General features: G+C 40.8%; 1 long non-coding RNA gene across 1 annotated transcript; it reads left to right on the top strand.

The window, feature by feature from the left end:
- Positions 1-603: 603 nt before the first annotated feature.
- LOC136354796 (uncharacterized) lies at positions 604-3,456 on the top strand. Its single transcript, XR_010738591.1, has 3 exons — positions 604-2,480; positions 2,583-2,727; positions 3,038-3,456. It is a non-coding gene; the product is annotated as an uncharacterized lncRNA (long non-coding RNA).
- The last annotated feature ends 9,900 nt before the right edge of the window (positions 3,457-13,356 follow it).

Genomic DNA, 13,356 nt, shown 5'->3' with positions numbered 1-13,356 from the left:
GTCCATGGAAGATCGAGCTGCTGCTAAGTCAGGATACATACATGTCACAGCTTAATTTTTTTTCAGGATTTATAAATTATTTAATAAATTATTAATAGAATTTATATTAAATTTTCATTAATTTATAAGTGAAGTTAAATGTGGGAAATAAAATTTCCTAAATATAAGGCATGGATGGATTTAATTTGTATTAAATTCTCCATGATTAATTATACTCTGGAATTTTCTTGGATTTTTCAGAGCTCAATTATTAATTTTAATAATACAAAGAATATTTCAGTAATTATTCACATATTAAATTAATCATTAAATGAGCTGGTTTCAATTTTGTTAAATACTTTAAGTGTTCAAGTATGTTCAAGATTTTTCTTAGAATTACAATTGAAAGATCATTTCAGTGATTAATTTAATTGGGAAAAGTAATTAAAATCCCCTTTTCCTTTTTGGGCCGAAACAGGAAAGTTCACCTTTAGTCCTCGGCCCATTCTTCCTTCTATTCGGCCGGCCTTATCCCTTCCAATAGTCTAGTTTGCATCCCTGCTTCTGTCTGGCTGTGCAATAGAAGCCCAGACAAAAGTCTGTTTTGCCTCCCTGACACTGTTCATCTTCCAGCTCGGACAGAGTCCGAGCCAGCCATGCCCGTGTCCTGTTGCCGCCGCCTCCTCCTTCCAAAATCCGGCCTCCTCGTTGCTCCTTTTTCTAAATTAGTTGAGGGAATGGAATCCTCTCAATCTCCTCTACAATTTCCCAAGAAATCCCAAAAAGTTTCTATGGAAATCCTTTCCAATTTCGTGGATCAATCTTTCCTTTTCCGGCGAATATCCTTAACTTTCCCGGAGTTTTTCCCGTCGATATGGGCTTGGACCCGAGCTCCCGGTCCTATATAAAGGACCCCCTAGTCGTCCTCTACCTATCCCCTCAAGTCCCGTCTTCCGCCGTCGCCGGAAACGCTCTCCCCGCGCTCGCCTTCTCTCTCCACCTCCGGCCGCTGCTCCAGCCGCCGTGCGCCGTCGCTGTGGTCGTCGCCTTCGGTCGCCACTGCCGCCATTGGGTTCGCGAGGAGGAGAAGAAGATCGTCCTCCACCTCTCCAAAAGGATAATGAAGCAATTGAATCTCAAGTGTTGGGTCTCCGGGATTCCACAGTTCGTTTCTAGGGAGTGTTGGCCTATCTTGCTAGAATTTGGCAAGCTAGAAAATCCTATAATCCCATCGATTATAGTAACCAAATTAAAAATATCAGTATCACAAGATCTTATTCTTGTCATCTCAAGAATCTTGACATAGACAAACATCATTGCCAATTGCACAGTCCCAACTTCTAAGAAATGCATCAAGGGCTAGTAGCCCTATCCTCCCAATTGCTACACCATGGATCCACTTGCTTAGTATCACAGGAGTCTATGTAACATTGTATAGTACATCTTTAGAAATACTGCAGAATACAATGCTGATTTGATGATAGTATAGAATCGTCTTATCAACGCCATCAATTTGTTGCTTTATCATTCCTTGAAAATGAAATCCTTTGTCAGCTGGAGCATGCACTATACTAGCTCATAGCTTGTTGAATCAGAGTATTTTGATTCTTATATTGAGCTGGCCTCTAGCTGGTAACTATCTGTCCCAATTACTCACACTTTAGTTCCTCTCGCTGTACCACTCGTTCATCTAACAATTGCAGCCTTGGGGACTGAACTTAAATGTTACCATAATCTGAATGACCAGTTCTCTATAGATGGCAAGGTACTTTATGACTTTATGTTGAGAATATTTCAGGAACTTTGTATCACTGATTTTATGCTTTTTGTAATTTTACATAGACTATATACATTATCATCTCAATGATAACATTTGCTCAGGTGCACTGGTTTTATTGTTTAACTTTTGGCTTACGTTTTTCAGGGTGTGTTACGTGATGGTCTCGAGGTTGCCATCGGGAAACAAGCAAACGCACGTCCTAATCGATATGACGAGATGCCTGAAATGCGTCGTTTGATTCATATCTGCTCAATGCTTGAACACAAAAAAATAGTTAAGCTACTGGGATATTGCCATGAAAACAGGGGATTTGATACGTCCAATGAATTTATGTTGCTGGTAGAAGAATATATGGCCAATGGAAACTTAAGCAACTTTATCTATGGCACGTAGTTTCACCTATAAATGCTGATTATACGTCAATTCTCAACAAACTCTCTTCATAACATTCTTGCCTCTAATGGTTTTTAATTTTCTGTTCAAATTGTATCGTTATTGCAGGGGAGCAGCTTGATTGGTCCTCCCGATTCCGAATAATTCAAGGGATAACTCAGGGAATTATTTACCTTCACACACACTCTGGAAAACATACTATAGTCCATCTGGACCTGAAACCAGACAACATCCTCCTGGATTTAGACATGAACCCTAAAATTGGTGATTTTGGACTAGCTAAAGTATTAAAAGATGATGAGGTCAATGCAAGCGTTCGTGGAACATTGTAAGATACAGGGCATTCCAATAATTCCATGTGAATTTATTTTCTTTCTGTTTTCTCTACTGAATTTTCTGAGTATTTAAATTTGTATTGGGTTATATTTAGGGGCTATATGCCACCAGAATATATTGTTGAAGGTGTTATCTCAGTAAAGAATGATGTCTACGGTTTTGGCGTAACACTGCTTCAGACCATTAGTGGAATGAGCGATTCTGGAAGAGATGCTCGTCATCAAGCTTCCATTGAGTGGGTAAGTAAATAGGCATTTCTTCAGAATTTTTCTTTTACTGTCGAATATATTCTCATACAGTAAATTGTTACGACTTAAAATCTAACTAAACTTTCATCAGATGATAGTAATTCGGAATACGAAAATATCTGGTGCAATTTGTTAACAGCAAAGATACATGTTGCTCGTATAAATTTTGCTTACTAATATTCTTTCACGCCCTAATTAATTCCTAGTATCAATGCACAAAGGATGGTTTATGAATGAAAACCAGGTGACAATTTCTGTAACTAAACTTGTAATGTCGATGTGGTTTTTTGTCTCTCTCCAGGCATGGAACGTACGTCTATCTGGAGGTATACACAAGCTATTCGATCCATCACTGTGTGACGAGTCTCAACTGAAGGAGATCAAAAGATGCATGGAGATTGGACTGCTCTGTACCCAGAACAAACCGTCAGACAGGCCAACAATGCCTGATGTTCTTGAAATGCTACAGGGCAAGAAGAAGGTACCGACCCCCAAGCAACCAGGCTACATCAAAAGAGTACGGGCTGCAGGACGTCACAAACAAGTGTAGGCAGAAACCGTCATGGCGTCTCCAATCACCACGTACTCAATGCTTGGTTTTTGTTTTTAATTTTCAACAATGGAAAACTGTTTTACATCTTGCAAATTAATCTGGATCTGCTTGATTTTGTTACAACATCAAACACTTGGAACTGTGATTTTTGTGAGCTCGGTTATATATATATGGGCATGATATATAACTGCCTTGGTGCAAACGTACAGTATTATGTTGAAACAAGATCTGCTTCAGTATGGTTAGTTTTCTTCTTCGCAAACCATGACCGCAGCACTTGAGTTTCGCGTTCTTGGATGTTTTTCAGTCATCGCAGCGTAACTGGACTGAAAACTCTGAACCAACATATCGAGGTTGCGTAGCCTTCTGAAAAGAAGAGAAAAGAAAGGCTCCGGTATTCTGCAGATCACTATGCTAAGAAGCAGGGAGGCATCTGTGTTACATCATTCGGATATTCACTAGCTCAGAGCCATATATGGAAGCCAAACTGAGATCCTCCTATCCTATCAAGTTGGCTGGCCTTTGTACCTCTGGAGTTGCAGTGGTGTATTCAAGATATGGCACCCTCCATCCCCTGATGCAACTCGTTCCTAATGAGAAGGTGTCATGCACGCAGCTATTTAATGTCTTGGAATACCCATCAGCTTAGACATCTGGACTGAAATTGTTGGTGTACGCAACTCATTATGGTACCAGAGCCAGAGGTATTGAGTTTAAATCTCAGCTGACATGCAATTACATAAAAGATGTGCTTCCATGCTTTTAAAAGAAAAAACTGCACGTATATTAAAGAAAATGAGAGACCCAAATTAAAAAGTTAGTTAATAGCCTAAACTTCATTTGTAAAGGGTAATTTCGTCCATGTGGGAGTTAATTAATCTGTGATCCTATCGGTCCGGTTCTCACATCAAAGTCCGCCGGCAAATGTTCCTGCTCGCCACCATCACAATGATGAACGTGTGGCGTCTGGCCGTGGCATTTGCATCGCGCTAAAAATCTTGGCCGTTGAGCACTTCGTTTTTACAAACAAACAAAAAACGAAAGGTGCATACCAAAGCTCAAATTTACAATCATTCTCGTGTACAATCATTCAGCTATTTATTGTTGGCACTGCACCATGATCTTTTTGTCTTGCCAAACCGAGCTAAGTTCTAGATGTCGAAATGTTACATTTTATAGTTCTTACACCATAGTTATATTGTAATTCTTAAATGGGTTAGATTTTGCCATTTCTGTGTTTGGCTTCTTTATTTTGTATTTCTGGCAACATAGTTGTGCTGTTATTCTTGAGGTCCCAAGAATAAAAAAGAAGCAGCTCAATGTAGAACTGCTCCCATCAACTATGAGATCAGATAGATACTTGTACTAAAATAATGAACCACTGCTACAGAACATAAAATAGAATAGGTGCCGGAGTAGGTAAAACTGATACCTACAGCACCTTTCCCACCCACGCGCCCACCCACGCGTCCGTCCAGACGCCAAAATCCAAAGAATCGGCACCTTTATCCTCAAATAGAGCACCAACTATTGGTCTCAAAGAAATATGCCGGTTTTTATTAAAAATCCGGCACCTTTTAGGACCCGTCCCATCGGAGTAGTTGGCACGGGGCCCACCCAAGAACAAGCATCTTTGTGGTAAAAGGAATAGGTGCCCTTTTTTTAAAAAAAAAACATACCTATAATATATTATAGGTGCCGGGTTTTTAGAAAACCGACGCACTGTAAAACCGAGCCAAGCCGCACGGGGAAGGGAGATATTTTCAAGCCGTTCTTATCCATCCGGCCCCCACCCCACCCATCTCTCTCTCTCTCCGTCCTCCTCCTCTTCTCCTCCTCCTTCATCTCTCGCGCACCCTCCCATGGCTCTCTTGTGTACCCAGCGTCAACGGCGGCCCAGTTGTGGACGCGGCGGTGGCGCCTTCCCTCCGCCAGATCCGCCCGGGAGGGGAGGCATCAGTCCAGAGCGAGGTGTGGTGGTGGAGGCGCCCTCCGCCATATCCCGCCGGGAGGGGAGGTGTCAGCCTAGTGCGAGGTGCGGCGGTGCCCTCCCCCAGATCCGGTCAGGAGGAGTCGGCGACGGCCCGGCAGCGCCCTCCCCTATGCTAGATTCGGCGGGAGTGGGGGTGGCGGTGGCAGTGTCTCCCCTCCGCCAGATCTGGTTGGGAGGGGAGGCGGTAGTGCGGCGCAAGGTGCGGCGGCAACCCGGCGGGAGTTGTGTTCTTGCTGTTCATATTGTTCTTCCTGTTGATGTGTGTTCTTGCATGTCTATAAATTAAATTGTTGTATGCAATATGCTTGGGGCGAAGGGGATTTGCTCGATACATTGGCTCAAATCCCTTATAATTTTTTTTCATGTTCTTGGATAGTTTTCAATCTCGGGGTTTGACGAATATGTTCTGAGATGGGGGCTGCTAATGTGGATTTGTTGAATGTGTTTTTGGATGGGGGAGCTGCTGATGTGGGAATACGCTCGATTCGAGCCGATGCATCAAGCCTTTTTTTTTCGCTCGCGTAGGCCTCAAAGGAGTCGGTTTTGAAATCAACACCAATCACCTGGAGTCATCTGTCCCATCTCTGTGGTGCCAGTTAGGAAATCTGGCACCTAAAGGTGTTTCCCTACCGGCACCAGTAGCCCTTTCTGTAGTAGTGAACACAATAATCATGAACAAAAATCATTAAAAACAAATGTCGTCCTGCCGGATCCACCGAGGGAATGGCGGCCGATGCCGGGTTCATCGTGGGAACGGCCGCCGATGCCGCCTCGTCTACCGCCAACGCCACCGATGCCGTCTCGCACGGAGAGGGGAGCAGAAGGGAAGGGTTGGAAAAGGGGAGAGAAAAAAGACGGGCGAGAGGGGGCGAAGCGAGTGGATAAGCTCCATCTCGCCCCCCTTTGCGCTAAAAAAAAGGAAAACCCATCTACTGACTTGGCTCGATTTTGACAGCATCTAAAATATATTATAGGTGTTGGTTTTAATCAACTGACACCTATAATATATTAAAAATTATATTTTTATTAAAAATCGTTATCTATAGTGTACGCGTCGGTTTTTCTTTAAAGCCCGCACCTACATTTGGTGTCAGTTTTTTTATGTTTTCATCCTGCGGAGGTGAGAAAATATCTATAGATGCCACTTTAGCACTTTCGGCACTACGTGTCTATTCGTAGTAGTAGGGTTATGAGTTACACGACGGCACGTGGTATATGCAATAGTTCAAAATTTGGCTGAGAACCAAATTAAAAAAAGCAGGATTACACATAAAAACAGTCCGATAAATTAAATACGTGTATAACACGGTGTACAGTAGCGGGAGTACTTTCCCAATGACCGAGACTGTTAAGAATTAATCCATGGCCAAAATTAGTACGAAAACACAAAACCAACGACGTGTAATGTTGGCGAACGCGCGATCGAGTCGCCGCAATCGTCTAATAAATTAAGCGTCTCCCCTCACGTTTAAATAAGCTAGGTTTTACAAACAAATTCTAATCGATCTCCTTCTGCTATGGCATCCATCACGTGCAAGCTCCTGCGCTTCGCCCGCGAGCCCGCCGCCTCCTGCCGCGCGGCGTGGACCGGCCGCCGGCGACCATCCTCCGCCGCCGCAGCGGCGGCAAAGAAGACGAAAACCAAGCAGGACGGCAGAGGGTATTTGGAAACGCACAACTGTCGACGAAACAGATCGACCTCTCTCTGCGACGATGTGACGGATGTACACTGGCGTATTTGGAAACACACAACTGTCGTCGACGACACGACGCCTTCATCACGAGGTAGGGATCTGCATACAATCTGCATGGCTTCTTCCGTAACTCTATTAGGGGCGAAGCCAGAATTTATGGTTAGAGGGGTGTGGGCAGGGCGAACAAGTCATAAGTCAGAGTAAACAATACCGATGATATAAAACAAGACATCATACGTTCTGCCATAAAAAAAGCTTGAATTTAGCTCTTTAGTTGTATCATTGGATGTTTGACAGTTTGAGACTTGAGACACCATGCTCGACAATGAGACACAATGGGAGGACGGAGAGACATGTGAAGCCGAATCAATAAAGACGAGTAGTTGATTTGCATTGTCTCTTTCTTATTGATTAATTTTCTATATCATGTTTATTGATAATGGACTAATTAATATGCTAATACACTAGTTAATACAGTAGGGAGGGGGTCGGATAGGTTGGCCCCCTCTGGCACCCCCTATAGCTGCGCCCCTGACCCTATATAAGCCCTCTATGTCTTATATAGAATAATTTTATGATCCTACTGAGATGTGCTATTTGTTAATTTATTATATTAGTACATCAATTCCGTAAAATTGATACATATCCTTGGGCCAAATATGCATGATTACATACCAAACATGTATAAACAGTGAAGTTCATCAAAAAAATGTTAGTACCTTTTATGATGGATTAATAAAATAAAGCGTACCCTAGATTAGGCCAGTAATGTATTTTCAGTTAGTATCGTATCTTAGCTATTAGGAGTAAACTTTCGTTGCGATGGGATGTAATATCCCAATATTAATATTTTTTATATTCCAAAGAGTAAAATTTAAAATGCTATTTTTTTATTGAGATAATCTCTTCGTGTTGTCTATCTGAAAGTGAAGCATTAATTAATCACATAAAAGGAGGAAGTGCCCAAAATAGGAGTTTTGTTGCAGTGTTCTTTTGTGGAATTATGAGGTTTTTACAATTGAATTTTTCGACCCAAGTTCTCATGCATTTCTTTCAATTGTAAAAACCTCATCACCCCTTACTGAACAATCATTTTCATAATATTTTAACATATATCTTTATTATTTTTATAATACTTAACATATAGTTATGAATATATTCCGCATCAAAGCGCGCATATCATTTGTTTCCTTCATGATTAGTACAGATAAACCCTGAAATTTCATTATTTTTTTCCTTTTTACAAAAATTACTTAGTAATTCCCACAGCAAAGTGTGGAGAATCACCTAGTTGGAATGATGGTTATACTCCTTAAAAGACTTTTTCCCCTCCCTGTGTAAATAGCACACAGAAATCCTTCCCCATCCTGGGAGATGAAATGTGAAGTTTGTATCACAGATTTCTAATTAATCACTTAAAAAAATATATATGGGGTCAGCTATTAGAGGCATCTGGATTTGTTCGGCAGTTAAGAAGTAAACATAAGTGTCAAAAACATAGACTCTGTTGGTACTTAGAGATGCTTAACGATTGGTGTTGGCAGATGGAACCAACTTCGTGTACATCCTTAATTTCTCTAACTGGGTTAATTTGTCATCTTTTTGTTTGATAAAACTGATAGTTGCCTTGTGCTGTCTTCGTACGAAATAACTTTACTACTTATATGCTATATTTCGACAAACCTATCTTGTGTATATATAACATGTGCATTAAGGGGATTACATGGTTTTGCTAAGTATCAGTTACTAACATTGAATCGGCAGATGTTGGAGGGGGTGGTGGCTACTTTGGTTCAAGCTCGGCTGGTGATGGATGGGGTCGGGGTGACTCCGGTGGAAGCTCATGTGGCGGTGGATGTGGTGGTGGTGGTGATTGATAGGTGGTTAAGATTGTGTTTGGTCATGTGTTTTTTTTGGTTTTTAGGGTTTGGCAGCATCAAGTTGGTTGTATTTGGTACAGTCATGCCGTGGTCATTGTACCAGCTATTTTGGCCTTCTTCTTAAATGCAGCTCTCCTGCGTATTCGAGAAAAATATTGCTAGCAACACACATGCCTCATCAATATTGATCACATAGCATATCAGCATCACATGAGACTGATGAGAGATAATAAACAGTGAGGAACATGAGTTTCTTATAAATCCATGTCCCCCAAGGTTCATAAGCTAGGAAGTTATATCTTAGTATTTTTGTTTACTAAGCGATCGCTTGGCGACTTAAGTCAGCTTGTAAAGGCATGCTACATTGGATAATATTGAAATTGCTTGTATGCGCATACGTAGCTGGCACATGCATAGGCCCACGCCATCCCCAGTGCCGTGCGGGAGCAGACACGTGTACGTTGCTGTCGCCGTATCGAAAAAATCATGATTAGTGTAACTAACGTAGTTAATTTTAGATAATGACGATAATTATGACAAGCTTTTTTTCGAAGGTTGTTTTATATTTTACTAAAATTTTGAAAAATCCATACATAATATTTGAAACATTCAAATTAAATTTGAAACTCTCTATTAAAAATTAAAATTCATACCCTAAATTTAAAACTTTCAACTCAAAATTTGAACTTTTCAAGTCGAATCAAAACTTTCAAATCGAAATACGAACTTTCAAGTCTAAATTTGAAAACTTTCAACTCAAAATTTAAAAACTTTCAACTCAAATTTGTAAAACTTTTAACTCAATATTTGATACTAGAACTTAAATTTTCAAACTTTCAACTCGAAGTTTGAACTTTCAAGTCAAAATTTGAAAACTTTCAACTCAGATTTAAACACTTTCAAGTAAAGATTTATTCAAGTTTAATATGAAAGATACAATATATTTGCAAATACTTGATATTGCTGAAATATTTTATATCATATATCAAATATTAAGTTGCAACTTTAAAAATATTATAAAACACTAGCTGAAACATGCAAACAACAAGACGTGAAACATTCACAAAATAATTAGTGAAACATGCTATAAATACTTGAAACATTTAAATAAAACTAGGTGCAACATTTAAAAACATCCATTCAAAAGCTAAATTTTTTCTTTCATTGTAATATAACCATGTGTGGTCTCGTACTAAAGATTTAATTATAACCATTTAATGGTGCAATCGAATTGTAAATTAGATAAGTAATTTAAGAGAAAAATAGCTTAAAATTGCTAAAGAGGACTTGAACCAACCTAACAAACTATGCTTTGTTTTTATAATAGATGCATGTATGCATGTAGATTTTTTTTTAGTTGTGTCTGATGTGTGCCCCCCGCGCACCTGCGCCTACGAATGCTAGTGCGACGCCTGATTTTTAGCTAAAGAATGGGGCCTCCGGTCCATAGTAGCATCAGGGTGGTTTAGCACCACCTAAGAATTTTAGATGGTTTGAGAGCATAAACTTATTCTATATATATACAACGCATCCATCGACTGAACTTGTGGTGAGCTACCAGGGCGTCGGCATTATGGAGGTGTTACCTCTTTGTAAGTTGTAATAACTCAATAAAAGGTGTAGCACATAGCATGATCTATTAAATCATGCTTCTATTGGAGGTGTAATATTAAAACCCTCTACTTCTAACAGGCAATACCTTGTAAAAATAGAAAGAAATTACAATATCTTATATGTTTATGTACTTACATGATGTGAAAAAAAAATGTAAAACATCAAATTGAAACATGGCACTCATATGTTTTTTAATACCGCTTAACATTCCAAGGAGCTATATAGCTAAAATGGAGCTCTGTGCGGCAAAATTAATTTGAAGTAAAATTTGTGGCTTTATTTTATTGTGAAGTAATCATAGCAATGGAATTAACATTGGGTTTATCCTACTTCATCATGGTTCATATTACATTTCAGTTGCTAGATACTACCACATTTTCATATAGTTTGTCCTACTTGATACATCTTGCTTGATCGTTTCTCTTGATTGTTTACAAGTGATTCTGATTGCATGGAACATCCCTTACCATAAGAAAGGGATATGATATAGAGATTTGCTGGGTATTTTGCTTTTGCTAGCCCACTAAAGAACAAGGATAAAATTTCTTATCCTGTTACCACCCATTCCAACAGGGAAGAGTAATGCAAGCAAATTTGGGAGATTCATGAGGATAACAACTTACTACATATCTAGTGGAAGATGTGGATACCATTGTAATCCCTGCAAGAAACTTGTGTTTTATCATACTAATATGAACTATATATAGATTGGAAGAAAAATATGGGACAAGTTAAATGTCCAGAGAAGCGAAAGTGAATAACTTATAAAGTGACATAAATAATGCTCACTGTGTGAAGAAAAGGATGCACCCATGCATTAGTGAATGCTCATAAGATGCAATAAATGTGTAGCACTGTAAACTGAATGGGTAGGAGAATTGCCAATTATATTTGTATATAAATAGGAGTATAATAAACCCATGCAGGTCACATGGAAAGAAAATAAACAACTCAACGAGGAGAGCCTCGCCAAACTTGCGGCCGAGTAGAGCAACGCATTTGCAAAGCACATGCACCAACACCCCACACCAGCCCACCAAACAAATAACAATGACAGAGTCCACACGCGGGGCAACGTTGCCAAGTTCCCCTCCAACATCTCAAAAAAGTATCATCGTTGATAAGGCCTTGCCACCAACAGCAACATAGCAGCTCTGGCTTCACAACAAAAGGGCATCATTGTCAAGCCCATCGCAAAGGATCAAGTAACTTCAACTTCCCACGACGAACAATAACCAAAGCCACAGAGATGCCAATTCATGCACACGGCTAGCAACATGCCATTATTGTCTAGCATCATTGCACCCTAACAACAAAGCAACTCCAACTCCACCTAGGCAGCTACAAGAGTCCAACGGAGCCACCTGCTTCAAGTAAGAAACTGGTACTAATAAGTAGAACGTCTCCTAAAACAACCTAAGCTTGAATAGCTTTAGTGGGAAAGCTGAAGGCCTTGAGCCAACGCAGAAGTATGTAAATGACCACTGCTGCGTGAGGAAAGATTCTCCATATCTGCGCCCCCATGGAAGATAAGACATGAACTGCTGTCGCCCTAGAGTTTCCACCTAGAGTTTGATGTAGGGGGAGGGGCAACACAGCATAATGACACCTTCGATGAGGAGAGTGGCATCATAGGGCATTCCTGTCATTAGACGAGGCACTGACATCGCCTACCCACACATCCGAGGAAAGATCAGCACCGAACCGACGGCTGCTGAGCAAGGCTAGCCGCCGCTAGACCAAACAAGTAGCTACAGTTGTACCCTCAACACCGACTCTAAACAACTGGGTACATACCCAAAGACATCACCGGAGTGGAAGGTCGTGGAGGGAGACATTGAGAGAAAAATCTATCTCCCTAGCATAGACCCACCATCCGCTGCTATCTAAGGACTTCACCTATCTAGATGATCTAAGAGTGGTTTTTCACGATAAAGGGCCCCTCAAGATGACGTCCCCAGGGAGAAATACGATGAAGAACACCGCCTCCGTTCATCGAGGTCTCAAGGAGATCCAGGACAAGGTTTCCACCCAATGGCCACAACAGGAAAGGAGAGGGACACATCGGCAAATGCCCCCAGGAGAGAAAAGTATGCCCAATGCGTCGACCAGGCTAGGCTTTCACCTGCCTCCCACCCGGTAAGCTGCTCCATTGCTCCACCAGCAGCCATCCACTGTCAGCACGTGGACACTTTTGGTATTTCTTATGTTCACAGATAAAATCCACAAGCGTATGGATAGACCGTTGTAGCACTTCACCCAGAATAGAAACTAACTAAGAAGTATACCATACAAAATAAATCTCAATTACTTAATTAAAGTAAAGTATTCTCTAGAGCAAAGTTATCATTAAGGTACGAAAGAAATAGAGAAAGATACCGACAACTCCGGAACTCCTACAACTCTTTCTTCCTCACTCTCTCCCTTATTCTAAGTATACATAAAAGAATACAAAGACCCTATTATAATTCAGCTCGTATCTTGGTGTGTATTGAAATGACGGAGGAGAGGGCCTTTTATAGCTTCATGAAGGTGGTTGGAGCGTGGAAACTGGCCACAACCGCCATAGGAAGGTCAGTAGTAGCTGCCAAAGTCGGTTATGGTTGGGCTGGGCTGAGCCTACTCCTTCCTCTTGGGCCATGGCATGTGGGTCTTTATTCCATTGGCATGGTGGTTGGGCCCAGTTGCAAGTATTTCGTTGGGTTTATGGGCCGAAGACTCCATGGGCTTGGTTATGATGTAATTCTTCCCCTCCTTTATGTATGTTTCATCTCAACTTTGGTAGTTTGTCACCGGTATCCAAATATACACCAACACTTTTTGAATTGTTAGAATGAAACCTACCACTATGTTGTATGTTTTATATTTTTAGATTTATACATGCAT

This window comes from Oryza sativa, chromosome 12 (assembly GCF_034140825.1).
Source record: "Oryza sativa Japonica Group chromosome 12, ASM3414082v1".
Taxonomy (NCBI): domain Eukaryota; kingdom Viridiplantae; phylum Streptophyta; class Magnoliopsida; order Poales; family Poaceae; genus Oryza; species Oryza sativa.
The sequence above is the reverse complement of the archived record's forward strand: the minus strand, read 5'-3'. Positions and strand labels throughout refer to the sequence as shown.